The following is an 11,057-nucleotide window of genomic DNA, read 5'->3' as shown; positions in this document are numbered from 1 at the left end:
GAGTGTATGCATATGTCGAGCGTCTGCGTCTGTACTATGAAAAAAAAATGAATATGTTTAGTAAAACGTGCATGTATGTCTTTTATTTCGTAAAGCTGTGAAGCCATCCCCGCCCTACTCGCCTTCGTCCGTCGTCGTCGATGATTACAATGCTAAAGAGGAGTGGTGTTGCAGGCTGCTATTGAGGAAGAGAGAGCAAAGAACCAGGAGCTTCTGGCGGAGGAAAGGAGGCAGGCGGCGGAGAGGGAGAGGGAGATTGAGGAGAGGACGGCTAGGCTTTTGGAGGAGGAGAGCAACCGGAACGACTTGGCTAACCGGGCCATATACGAGCTCTTCGCGGTAAGTTTCTTCTGCATATTAGCTAAATCATGCACGCAATGTTCCTTTCATTAGTAACTAATATGACTGACTCGTCAAAACCAAATGTGCAGTCCATGTGTGAGAAGAACGGTCAGACCCCTCCACCGATGCCAGTCATTGCTCCGGCGGACACGGTGAGTTTCATTTGAATGGACATTACTTATTAGTCTTCACATTTGAGTTGCATCATGCTAATGAGACATTGCAAATGATCTTTAATTTGGTGCAGCATAACTCCCGACAAGCATCGACGTCTGCCATTGGCGCGAGCAAGAACCCCGATCCTCCTCCGTCTGCCACTACCGCGAGCAAGAACCCCGATCCTTCACCTACGGGTTGACGGTAAGTTTTTCCTACTGCTTTGCTTAATTAGCTCCAAAATGACCTATTTAACCTAGGATAGCTTTAAAATGACCTATACTTAGCATTTTTTCCTCCAAAATGACTTAATATGCTGAGCTAGCTCAAAATTGACCTATTTAACCTAGGATAGCTCTAAAATGACCTATACTTAGCATTTTTTTCCTCCAAATGACTTAATATGCTTAGCTAGCTCTAGAATGACATAATATGCTTACGAAATGACATATTTTATTTCCGAAATGACTTCATATGCTTAGCTAGCTCCAAAATGACATAATAAACTTATTAGTTCCAAAATGACCTTACTTAGCATTTTTTACACCAAAATGACTTAGTATGCTTAGCTAGCTCAAAAATGACATGATAACCATACTTAGCTCCAAAATGACATATTTTACAGATATAAGTTGCATCATAATAATCTTCTTCTTCTAGTCTTCTTCTAACTTTCTTTTTTCCCATTTTGTAGATTTGCTTCAGATCACGGAAGCTTGGGTTGATGGAGTGCTTGTCTTTAGTTTTTGTTTTGACTTTGTGAAACTTGCTACCTATGATGAAACTGTGTAATATTGATAAAACTATGTATGGATGAAACTTGCTACTATAGGTAACATGTGTTGGATATGTGTTGGATATATTTGCGTTCATGACTATTGGTAATATGTGTTGAATATGTTATATTGGTCATATATATATATATATATCTATGTTTGATTTTCTGTGAAAATGAATTGATATAAGAAAAAACAAAATTAAATGAGGCAATATAGGCACTTTGCCATCGGCTGGCAGATGGCAAAGAGGCCACGTGGCAGCAACCTGTGAAGCGCTCGTCTGGCCTATTTGTTCTCTTTGCCATCCGCCAGCATATGGCAAAGAGCCTGCAGCCTTTGCCATCAGCTGGCGGATGGCAAAGAGCCTGCAGCCTTTGCCATCAGCTGGTAGATGGCAAAGAGCCTGCAGCCTTTGCCATCTGCCAGCGGATGGCAAAGCATGCCGTTAGCCTCCTAACGTGGCTAACCCCGTTCCTCAGGCTTTGCCATCGGCTAGCTGATGGCAAAGGCTACAGGCTCTTTGCCATCTGCCAGCAGACGGCAAAGAAGCCTTTACCAGAGTTTATTCAGTCGGCCGTTTGCCATCAGATGGCAAAGCCCTTTGCCATCAGCCGTCCGTGCCTTTGCCATCTGCCATGGCAGATGGCAAAGTGCCTGATTCCAGTAGTGAGTAACGGGGCACCGCTGGTTCAACGACATTCACCGCCCTTTTATGAAGCTTCTGATCGCGCTTGTCCAAGCTGGTGGTGAAGACATGATACCGTTCGCTATTCAACTGCTTCGGGTTGCTCTGGTAACCCGACTGCTGCTGCTGATTGCCCTGATGATTATAGCCACCTTGGTTACCCTGATTACTTTGATTGCTATGTCCACCCTGATTACCATGGAAACTTGAACCGGAATTTCCTCCACCATAACCCGGCCCATGAGACCCAGGGCCCGAACCGCCTCCTGGTCCATGATCATACCGGACAGAATCAGAAATTTTGAATTCTTGCATGATGTAACAATCTTTCCAGAGGTGCGTGGACGGGTCCTCCTTCGTCCCATGCTTTGGACAGGTCTGGTTCAACAGATAAGACAAACGGTCCGGATTAGGACTTTGCCTTCCACCGCGCCGGGGCGGTTTACCCTTACGCCACTGGCCCTTGTCATGTGCATTAGTATTAGCCACAAAGTCTAAACCGTGGTCCGCTTTACGCTTGCCGCCGTTTCCATGACCCGCCGGGTTGTGGTGCTGCCCCTTGGCGTTGCCACTCTTCTTTCCCTTCCCTGTCTTATCATCGTCAGACTCGGGATCCTTGGTACTATCAGAGTCAGCATACTTCACCAGTGCAGCCATGAGGGTTCCCATATCATTACAATGACGTTTGAGCCATCCCAACTTCAATTTCAGTGGTTCAAACCGGCAATTGCCTTCCAATGTTAAAACTGCAGGGTCAGCGTTGATGCGGTCTGATGAATGCAAAATCTCCGAAACCTGGCGCACCCAGTGGGTTGTTGACTCTCCTTCCTCCTGGACACAGGCAGCTAATTCCTAATCGACATGGGCTGCTTGCATGTATCCTTGAAATTCTGAATAAACCGGGCTCTCAACTCGGCCCATGACCTGATAGAATTAGCCGGTAAGCTCTTGAGCCAAGTGCGAGCCGTCCCTTCTACCATCATGGTGAAGTATTTTGCACATGCCGAATCATCCACATCCAGCATCTCCATGGCCATCTCATAGCTTTCGACCCATGTTTCAGGGGATAAATCGGCGGTGTAATTCGGCACCTTGCGCGGGCCCTTGAAATCCTTGGGCAGGCGCACATTGCGCAACGCTGGGACAAGACATGGCACTCCCAAAGAACTAGAGGTAACTCCTGGTTCCACCGATGTGGTTGGACGAACTGGAGTAGGCTGATGGGCTTCATGCTGCGCCGCTAACTCGGCCTCTCTGCGTGCCCGAGCCCGGTCCACCACCTCCTGGGCATCACCAGCACCACCCGCCGGGTTATTGCCGCGAGGCGGATCACGGTTCCGCGCATTGCTTGACACTGCCGGTTCATCCATATGCCTGCTGTAACTCCAACTTGGACGGGGAGTGGAATGAATCCGATCGCGACTATATGAATAAGCCTCCTGTTGAACCAAAGCTGTCTGAAGAAGCTCCTTAACCCGACGCGTCTCGACCGCCGCCGGAGAATCGCCTTCGATCGGGATGGCCGCCAGCCGTGAAGCGGCCGCGACAATGTTGTCCATCGGGTTAGCATAATGACCCGGTGGCGTGGGGACATGCGGTGCTACAATGTTGTTCTGACGAGGCGGATCCACCAAACGTGGCTGAACCGGCGCTCCTGCTCCAGGTGCCTTCGCCCGGTTTACCACCGGCGGATTACTGGTCCCTGCTCCTGGGGTGTTAAAGAGATTTCTAGCGTCATAAACCGGCGGCAGGCGAGATCGGTGCCTCCTCTTCAGGACTTCGTTCGACGCACTCTGATCCAGCATAATCCGGTAAGCTTGTGCATCCACAGCGGCCCGCTCCGCGGCTATCCTGGTATCCTCAGCTGCTAAGTCGGCTTTGGCCTGGGTGATTTGATCTTTCACTTTCGCGATTTCCGCATTGCGCGCATCCTGATCCGCCGGGTTAACCTCCGCCATCAGCGTTGCCAACGCGTCAAACAAATCAGATAGAACCTGAGCTGGCGGTCGCACAGGGCCTCCTACCCCGGCCACTGCTGCCGCTGGCGATCCGAAAATCATCGCCGCTGCGGTCGAAGAGTGGAGCGCCGGTTGCGTACCGGCCATGAAGATCGCAACCCGGTTTGGCAGATCAAAGGGGTCCGGAATACTGTCGCCATCGGAACAGCCCCCAATCCGGCCATCTTGTAACTGATATAACGACTCGGTCTCTCCGGTCGATGACTCGTCGCCGGAATAAACGACGGTCTCACCACCAGATTCCGATCTATCCTCAGATTCCCCTCCATGGATAACTCCCACGAAGGCACGCATCATGACGGGCTTGACCCGGGCAGATCTCGCACGCTGAGCCGTTTCGACGAGGTCGGTGCAGATGTCCGGCTCAGGGCCCGGTTCGCCGATCTTGCCAATGAAAATGTGTATTCCACCAAAGGGGACCCGGTACCCGTACTCGATTGAGCCGGCCTCGAGCCCCCAGCCTGCATCGTCGATGTAGAGCTTGCCGCGACGACTCTTGGTCATCCGGCCCACAGCGTAACCCTTGAGTCCTTCGAAGTTGCCCTCCAAGAACTTGAAACCATCGTGCGATAGCCCCACGGTGGGCGCCAACTGTCGTGGTTTTGTCACGGCAGATGTCCTAGAGAAAGGACTTAGGCGTGGAGCCATCTCTACGGGTTAGTTTAAAGGGGTTAAAGCGAACAAGGGACGCAAGAGAGTTTTATACTAGTTCGGCCCCTTACGATGAAGGTAAAAGCCTACGTCTAGTTGTAATGGAATTGATGGGGTTTCGATGACCAGGGAGCGAATACGCTTTGCCTGAGTCTCGAGTTGTTGTCTGTTGTCCCTGAACCGCCACCGGGTCGTCCCCTTATATACATGGGTTGACGCCCGTCGGTTTACAGAATCCCGAGGCCGGCTCATAATCGTGTCCGGCTCGGTCTCTGCTACTTCTATCTTACAACACAAGTTTACATATCAATGTCGGTTTATGTCTACAGGCCTTAAACCGGCTTTGGGCCCTGGGCCTTCATGAAGCGTCACCATCTGTCTTCATGGACTTCAGATACAGATGAACTACTTATGGGGTTAACCCGGCCTCTCCTGGCCGGTTTACGCCCAGTGGTAATATCCCCAACACTATGTGTGCATGAATTGTTCTTTTATGACATGCCGATGCATAGGAAGAGAGTTAGACTTCATTATTGCTTGATATATGTTGCTTTGTGCTCACTACTAAATGCTAAATCATTGTTAATTAAAATTGGCTTTGATATACCTTGGGATCCAGGTGGATCCATTACTTAAGCACTATATGCCTAGCTTAATGGCTTTAAAGAAAGCGCTGCCAGGGAGACAACCCTGAAGTTTTAGAGAGTCATTTATTTCTGTTGTGTGATTTTATAAAGTTTAAAAACAAAATAAATAAATAAATAAATAGGGGAACCTAAAACTTTTTCAAAAAAGGAAAGTGAAAGTGAGAAAGACAAGCATTGTTAAAGTGGGAGCTAGCCTTGAACTTTGTTCCTGCTCACGGAAACTTTGTGAATCTTGATTACAGAAACTTTTCAACAAAAATAATTATCCCCTTGTACAATTCCATTGTATCATAAAAATAATGTGCCAAGATTTGCCTTTAGGAAGTTTACATTGCTTGTTGGTTTGTGCGGTGCAGAACAGAAACTTTGGCTGTAGTGCGCGATTTTACATTTTTTACTGGTATGTCAAACGGTTCTGAAATTTTTTGCACTGTCTTTCTATAAAAATTGTTTATTTTTCCTAATTTTTGCAGAATGTTTGGAGTACCAGAGGTATGGTGAATGTTCAGATTACTACAGACTGTCCTGTTTAAGACAGATTCTGTTTTTGATGCATAGTTTGCTTGTTTTGATGAAACTATCGATTTCTATCAGTGGATTAAGCCATGGAAAAGTTATATTACAGTAGCTACAATGCAAAAACAAAATATGAATTGGTTTGCAACAGTACCTAGAGTAGTGATTTGCTTTATTATACTAAAGGATCTTACCGAGTTTTCTGTTGAGTTTTGTGTGGATGAAGTGTTCGAAGATCGAGGAGGTCTCGATGTGAGGAGAAGGAGGAGAGGCAAGAGCTCAAGCTTGGGGATGCCCAAGGCACCCCAAGTAAATATTTAAGGAGACTCAAGCGTCTAAGCTTGGGGATGTCCCGGAAGGCATCCCATCTTTCTTCAACAAGTATCAGTATGTTTTCGGATTCATTTCGTTCATGCGATATGCGCAAATCTTGGAGCGTCTTTTGCATTTAGTTTTCACTTTTCTTTTATGCACCATGATGGTATGAGATAGTCCATGGTTGATTTATAGAATGCTCATTGCAGTTCACTTATATCTTTTGAGTATGGCTTTATAGAATGCTTCATGTGCTTCACTTATATCATTTGAAGTTTCGATTGCCTGTTTCTCTTCACATAGAAAACCGCCATTTGTAGAATGCTCTTTTGCTTCACTTATATTTGTTAGAGCATGGGCATATCTTTTGTAGAAATAATTAAACTCTCTTGCTTCATTTATATCTATTTAGAGAGATGACAGGAATTGGTCATTCACATGGTTAGTCATAAAATCCTACATAAAACTTGTAGATCACTGAATATGATATGTTTAATTCCTTGCAATAGTTTTGCGATATAAAGATGGTGATATTAGAGTCATGCTATTGGGTAAGTTGTGGATTGTAGAAATACTTGTGTTTATCCTTGTGATTCTCGTAGCATGCATGTATGGTGAACCGTTATGTAACGAAGTTGGAGTATGAGGTATTTATTGATTGTCTTCCTTATGAGTGCCAGTCAGGGACGAGCGATGGTCTTTTCCAACCAATCTATCCCCCTAGGAGCATGCGCGTGGTACTTTGTTTCGATGACTAATAGATTTTTGCAATAAGTATGTGAGTTCTTTATGACTAATGTTGAGTCCATGGATTATACACACTCTCACCCTTCCATCATTGCTAGCCTCTTCGGTACCGTGCATTGCCCTTTCTCACCTCGAGAGTTGGTGCAAACTTCGCCGGTGTATCCAAACCCCGTGATACGATACGCTCTATCACACGTAAACCTCCTTATATCTTCCTCAAAACAGCCACCATACCTACCTATCATGGCATTTCCATAGCCATTCTGAGATATATTGCCATGCAACTTACATCATCATCATATACATGACTTGGGCATTTATTGTCATATTGCTTTGCATGATCGTAAGATAGCTAGCATGATGTTTTCATGGCTTGTCCGTTTTTTGATGTCATTGCTACGCTAGATCATTGTACATCCCGGTACACCACCGGAGGCATTCATATAGAGTCATATCTTTGTTCAAGTATCAAAGTTGTAATATTGAGTTGTAAATAAATAAAAGTGTGATGATCATCATTATTAGAGCATGGCCCCAAGAAAAAAAAGAGAGGCCAAAGAAGCCTAAATAAAAAAAGGGGGCCAAAGAAGCCCGCCAAAAAAGGGAATGTTACTATCCTTTTACCACACTTGTGCTTCAAAGTAGCACCATGTTCTTCATATAGAGAGTCTCTTGAGTTATCACTTTATATACTAGTGGGAATTTTCATTATAGAATTTGGCTTGTATATTCCGAGGATGGGCTTCCTCAAATGCGCGAGGTCTTCATGAGCAAGCAAGTTGGATGCACACCCACTTAGTTTCCAGTTTGAGCTTTGATACGCTTATAGCTCTTAGTGCATCCGTTGCATGTCAATCCCTACTCCTCACATTGACATCAATTGATGGGCATCTTCATAGCCCGTTGATTAGCCGCGCCGATGTCAGACTTCCTCCTTTTTGTCTTCTCCACACAACCTCCACCATCATATTCTATTCCACCTATAGTGCTATGTCCATGGCTCACGCTCATGTATTGCGTGAAAGTTGAAAAGGTTTGGGAACATCAAAAGTATGAAACAATTGCTTGGCTTGTCATCGGGCTTGTGCATGATTTGAATATTTTGTGTGGTGAAGATGGAGCATAGCCAGACTATATGATTTTGTAGGGATAACTTTCTTTGGCCATGTTATATTGAAAAGACATGATTACTTTATTAGTATGCTTGAAGTATTATTGTCTTAATGTCAAATGATAGACTATTGCTTTGAATCACTCGTGTCTTAATATTCATGCCATGATTAGATTACATGATCAAGATTATGTTAGGTAGCATTCCACATCAAAAATTATATTTTTTTATCATTTACCTACTCGAGGACGAGCAGGAATTAAGCTTGGGGATGCTGATACGTCTCCGTCGTATCTATAATTTTTTATTGTTCCATGCCAATATTCTACAACTTTTACATACTTTTGACAATTTTTTATACTATTTTTGGGACTAACATATTGATCCAGTGCCCAGTGCCAGTTCCTCTTTGTAGCATGTTTTTTGTTTCGCACAAAACCCATATCAAACGGAGTCCAAACGGGATAAAAACTGACGGAGATTATTTTTTGGAATATATGTGAATTTTGGGAAGTGGAATCAACACGAGACGATGCCCGAGGGGGCCACGAGGCAGGGGGCGCGCCCCTGACCCTCGTGGACACCCTGTAAGGCGGTTGGTGCCCTTCTTTCGCCGCAAGAAAGCTAATATCCGGATAAAAATTGTGTTTCAATTTCAATCCAATCGGAGTTATTGATCTCCGGGAATATAAGAAACGGTGAAAGGCCAGATCTGGGAGCGCAGAAATAGAGAGAGATAGGGAGACAGATCCAATCTCGGAGGGGCTCTCGCCCCTCCCAGGCCATGGAGACCATGGACCAGAGGGGAAACCCTTCTCCCATCTAGGGAGAATGTCAAGGAAGAAGAAGAAGGAGGGGGGCTCTCTCCCCCTCGTTTCCGGTGGCACCGGAGTGCCGCCGGGGCCATCATCGTCACCGCAATCTATACCAACAACTTCACCGCCGTCATCACCAACTCTTCCCCCTCTATGCAGCGGTGTAACCCCTCTTTTACCCGTTGTAATCTCTACTTAAACATGGTGCTCAACGCTATATATTATTTCCTAATGATGTATGGCTATCCTATGATGTTTGAGTAGATCTGTTTTGTCCTATGGGTTAATTGATGATCGTGATTGGTTTGAGTTGCATGTTTCATTATTGGTTCTGTCCTATGGTGCTCTCCGTGTGGCACAAGCGTGAGGGATCCCCGCTGTAGGGTTTGCAATATGTTCATGGTTTGCATATTGTCTGCGTTGCGTGAGTGACTGAAACACAAACACGGATAAGTGGGTCATGGTGTATGGGAATAAAGAGGACATGATACTTTAATTCTATGGTTGGGTTTTACCTTAATGATCTTTAGTAGTTGCGGATGCTTGCTAGAGTTAGAATCATAGGTGCATGTAATCCAAGAGGAGAAAGTATGTTACCTTATGCCTCTCCCTCAAATAAAATTGCAATAATGATTACCGGTCTAGTTATCGATTGCCTAGGGACAAATAACTTTCTCGTGACAAAAATCTCTTTATTAAAACTAATTTAGTTGTGTCTTTATCTAAACAGCCCCTACCTTTTATTTACGCGCTCTTTTTATTCTTGCATACCTATCCAAAAACACCTACAAAGTAATTCTAGTTTCATACTTGTTCTTGGTAAAGCGAACGTTAAGCGTGCGTAGAGTTGTATCGGTGGTCAATAGAACTTGAGGGAATATTTGTTCTACCTTTAGCTCCTCGTTGGGTTCGACACTCTTACTTATCGAAAGAGGCTACCATTGATCCCCTATACTTGTGGGTTATCAGTGTGCACTGAGTACGAGATATGTGCAACTCCTATCGGGATTTGTCAGCACATTCGGGCGGTCTTGCTGGTCTTGTTTTACCATTGTCGAAATGTCTTGTAACGGGATTCCGAGTCTGATCGGGTTGTTCCGGGAGAAGGAATATCCTTCGTTGATCGTGAGAGCTTGTGATGGGCTAAGTTGGGACAACCCTGTAGGGTTTAAACTTTCGAAAGCCGTGCCCGCGGTTATGTGGCAGATGGGAATTTGTTAATATCAGGTTGTAGAGGACTTGAAGTAAACTCCTTTAAAATACACCAACCGCGTTGTGTAACCGTGATTGTCTCTTTTCGGGGAAGTTCGAGAGGAGAACACGGTTGGGTTATGTTTGAACATAAGTAGTTCAGGATCACTTCTTGATCATTATTAGTTTGCGACCGTTTGCGTAGTTTCTCATCTTACTCTTGTATTCGTAAGTTAGCCACCATACATGCTTAGTCGCTGCTGCAACCTCACCACTTTACCTCTTCCTTACCCCTTTAAGCTTTGCTAGTCTTGATACCCATGGTAATGGGATTGTTGAGTCCTCGTGGCTCACAGATTACTACAACACCAGTTGCAGGTACAGGTAATGCGATGATCATGACGCGAGACCGATGTTTATTGTTTTGAAGTTCTTGTTCTGCTTCTTCTTCGTTCGAGGGATAGGTTCCTGGTCGGCAGCCTGGGCTAGTAGGGTGGATGTCGTTTGAGCTTTTGTTTGTGTTTCATCCGTAGCCGGATGTTCTCATGTATGATGTTGATGTAGTCTTGCGGCATTGGTATGCCTTGTATGTATCCCCAACTATTTATGTAATGGTTTGATGTAATGATATTCACCTCGCAAAGCGTGGCAATATGTGGTTCTATCCTTGGTGGGACCTTCGAGTATCTTTAGGATAGTGTCGCATATTGGGCGTGACAGGTATAATCCTCCAAGCAACCCAACAACGGACCAGATCGATGCCGGTCAACCCATTGGCCAGCAACGCTCTAACCTTTGAAAAGGTGGGCATATATCTGGCTCGTTCGGTAGTGGTAAGCCGGTCTGGAAGAGGGTGCCTTGGGCTAAGCCGGCGGTCACGATAACCCAGCAACCGATTTTCTTCAGCCGGAGATGTGTCTTGGCAGTAGAACCAAGTTTGATTCCAGTCTTTCGGATGACTTGGAAGCGTAGCAGAAGGAAAATGGTGTCTCTTCGCCGTTGAATTGAGACTCCCCCAAGCTCTAAGTTGGGCCCGTCGGTGAACTCATTCTGGCGGTTCAGGTAAAAGTACTCTCTGAAGAGG

The sequence above is a fragment of the Triticum aestivum genome, chromosome 7D (genome assembly GCF_018294505.1).
Source record: "Triticum aestivum cultivar Chinese Spring chromosome 7D, IWGSC CS RefSeq v2.1, whole genome shotgun sequence".
NCBI classification, from domain to species: Eukaryota; Viridiplantae; Streptophyta; class Magnoliopsida; order Poales; family Poaceae; genus Triticum; species Triticum aestivum.
This window is presented reverse-complemented; position numbering follows the sequence as displayed.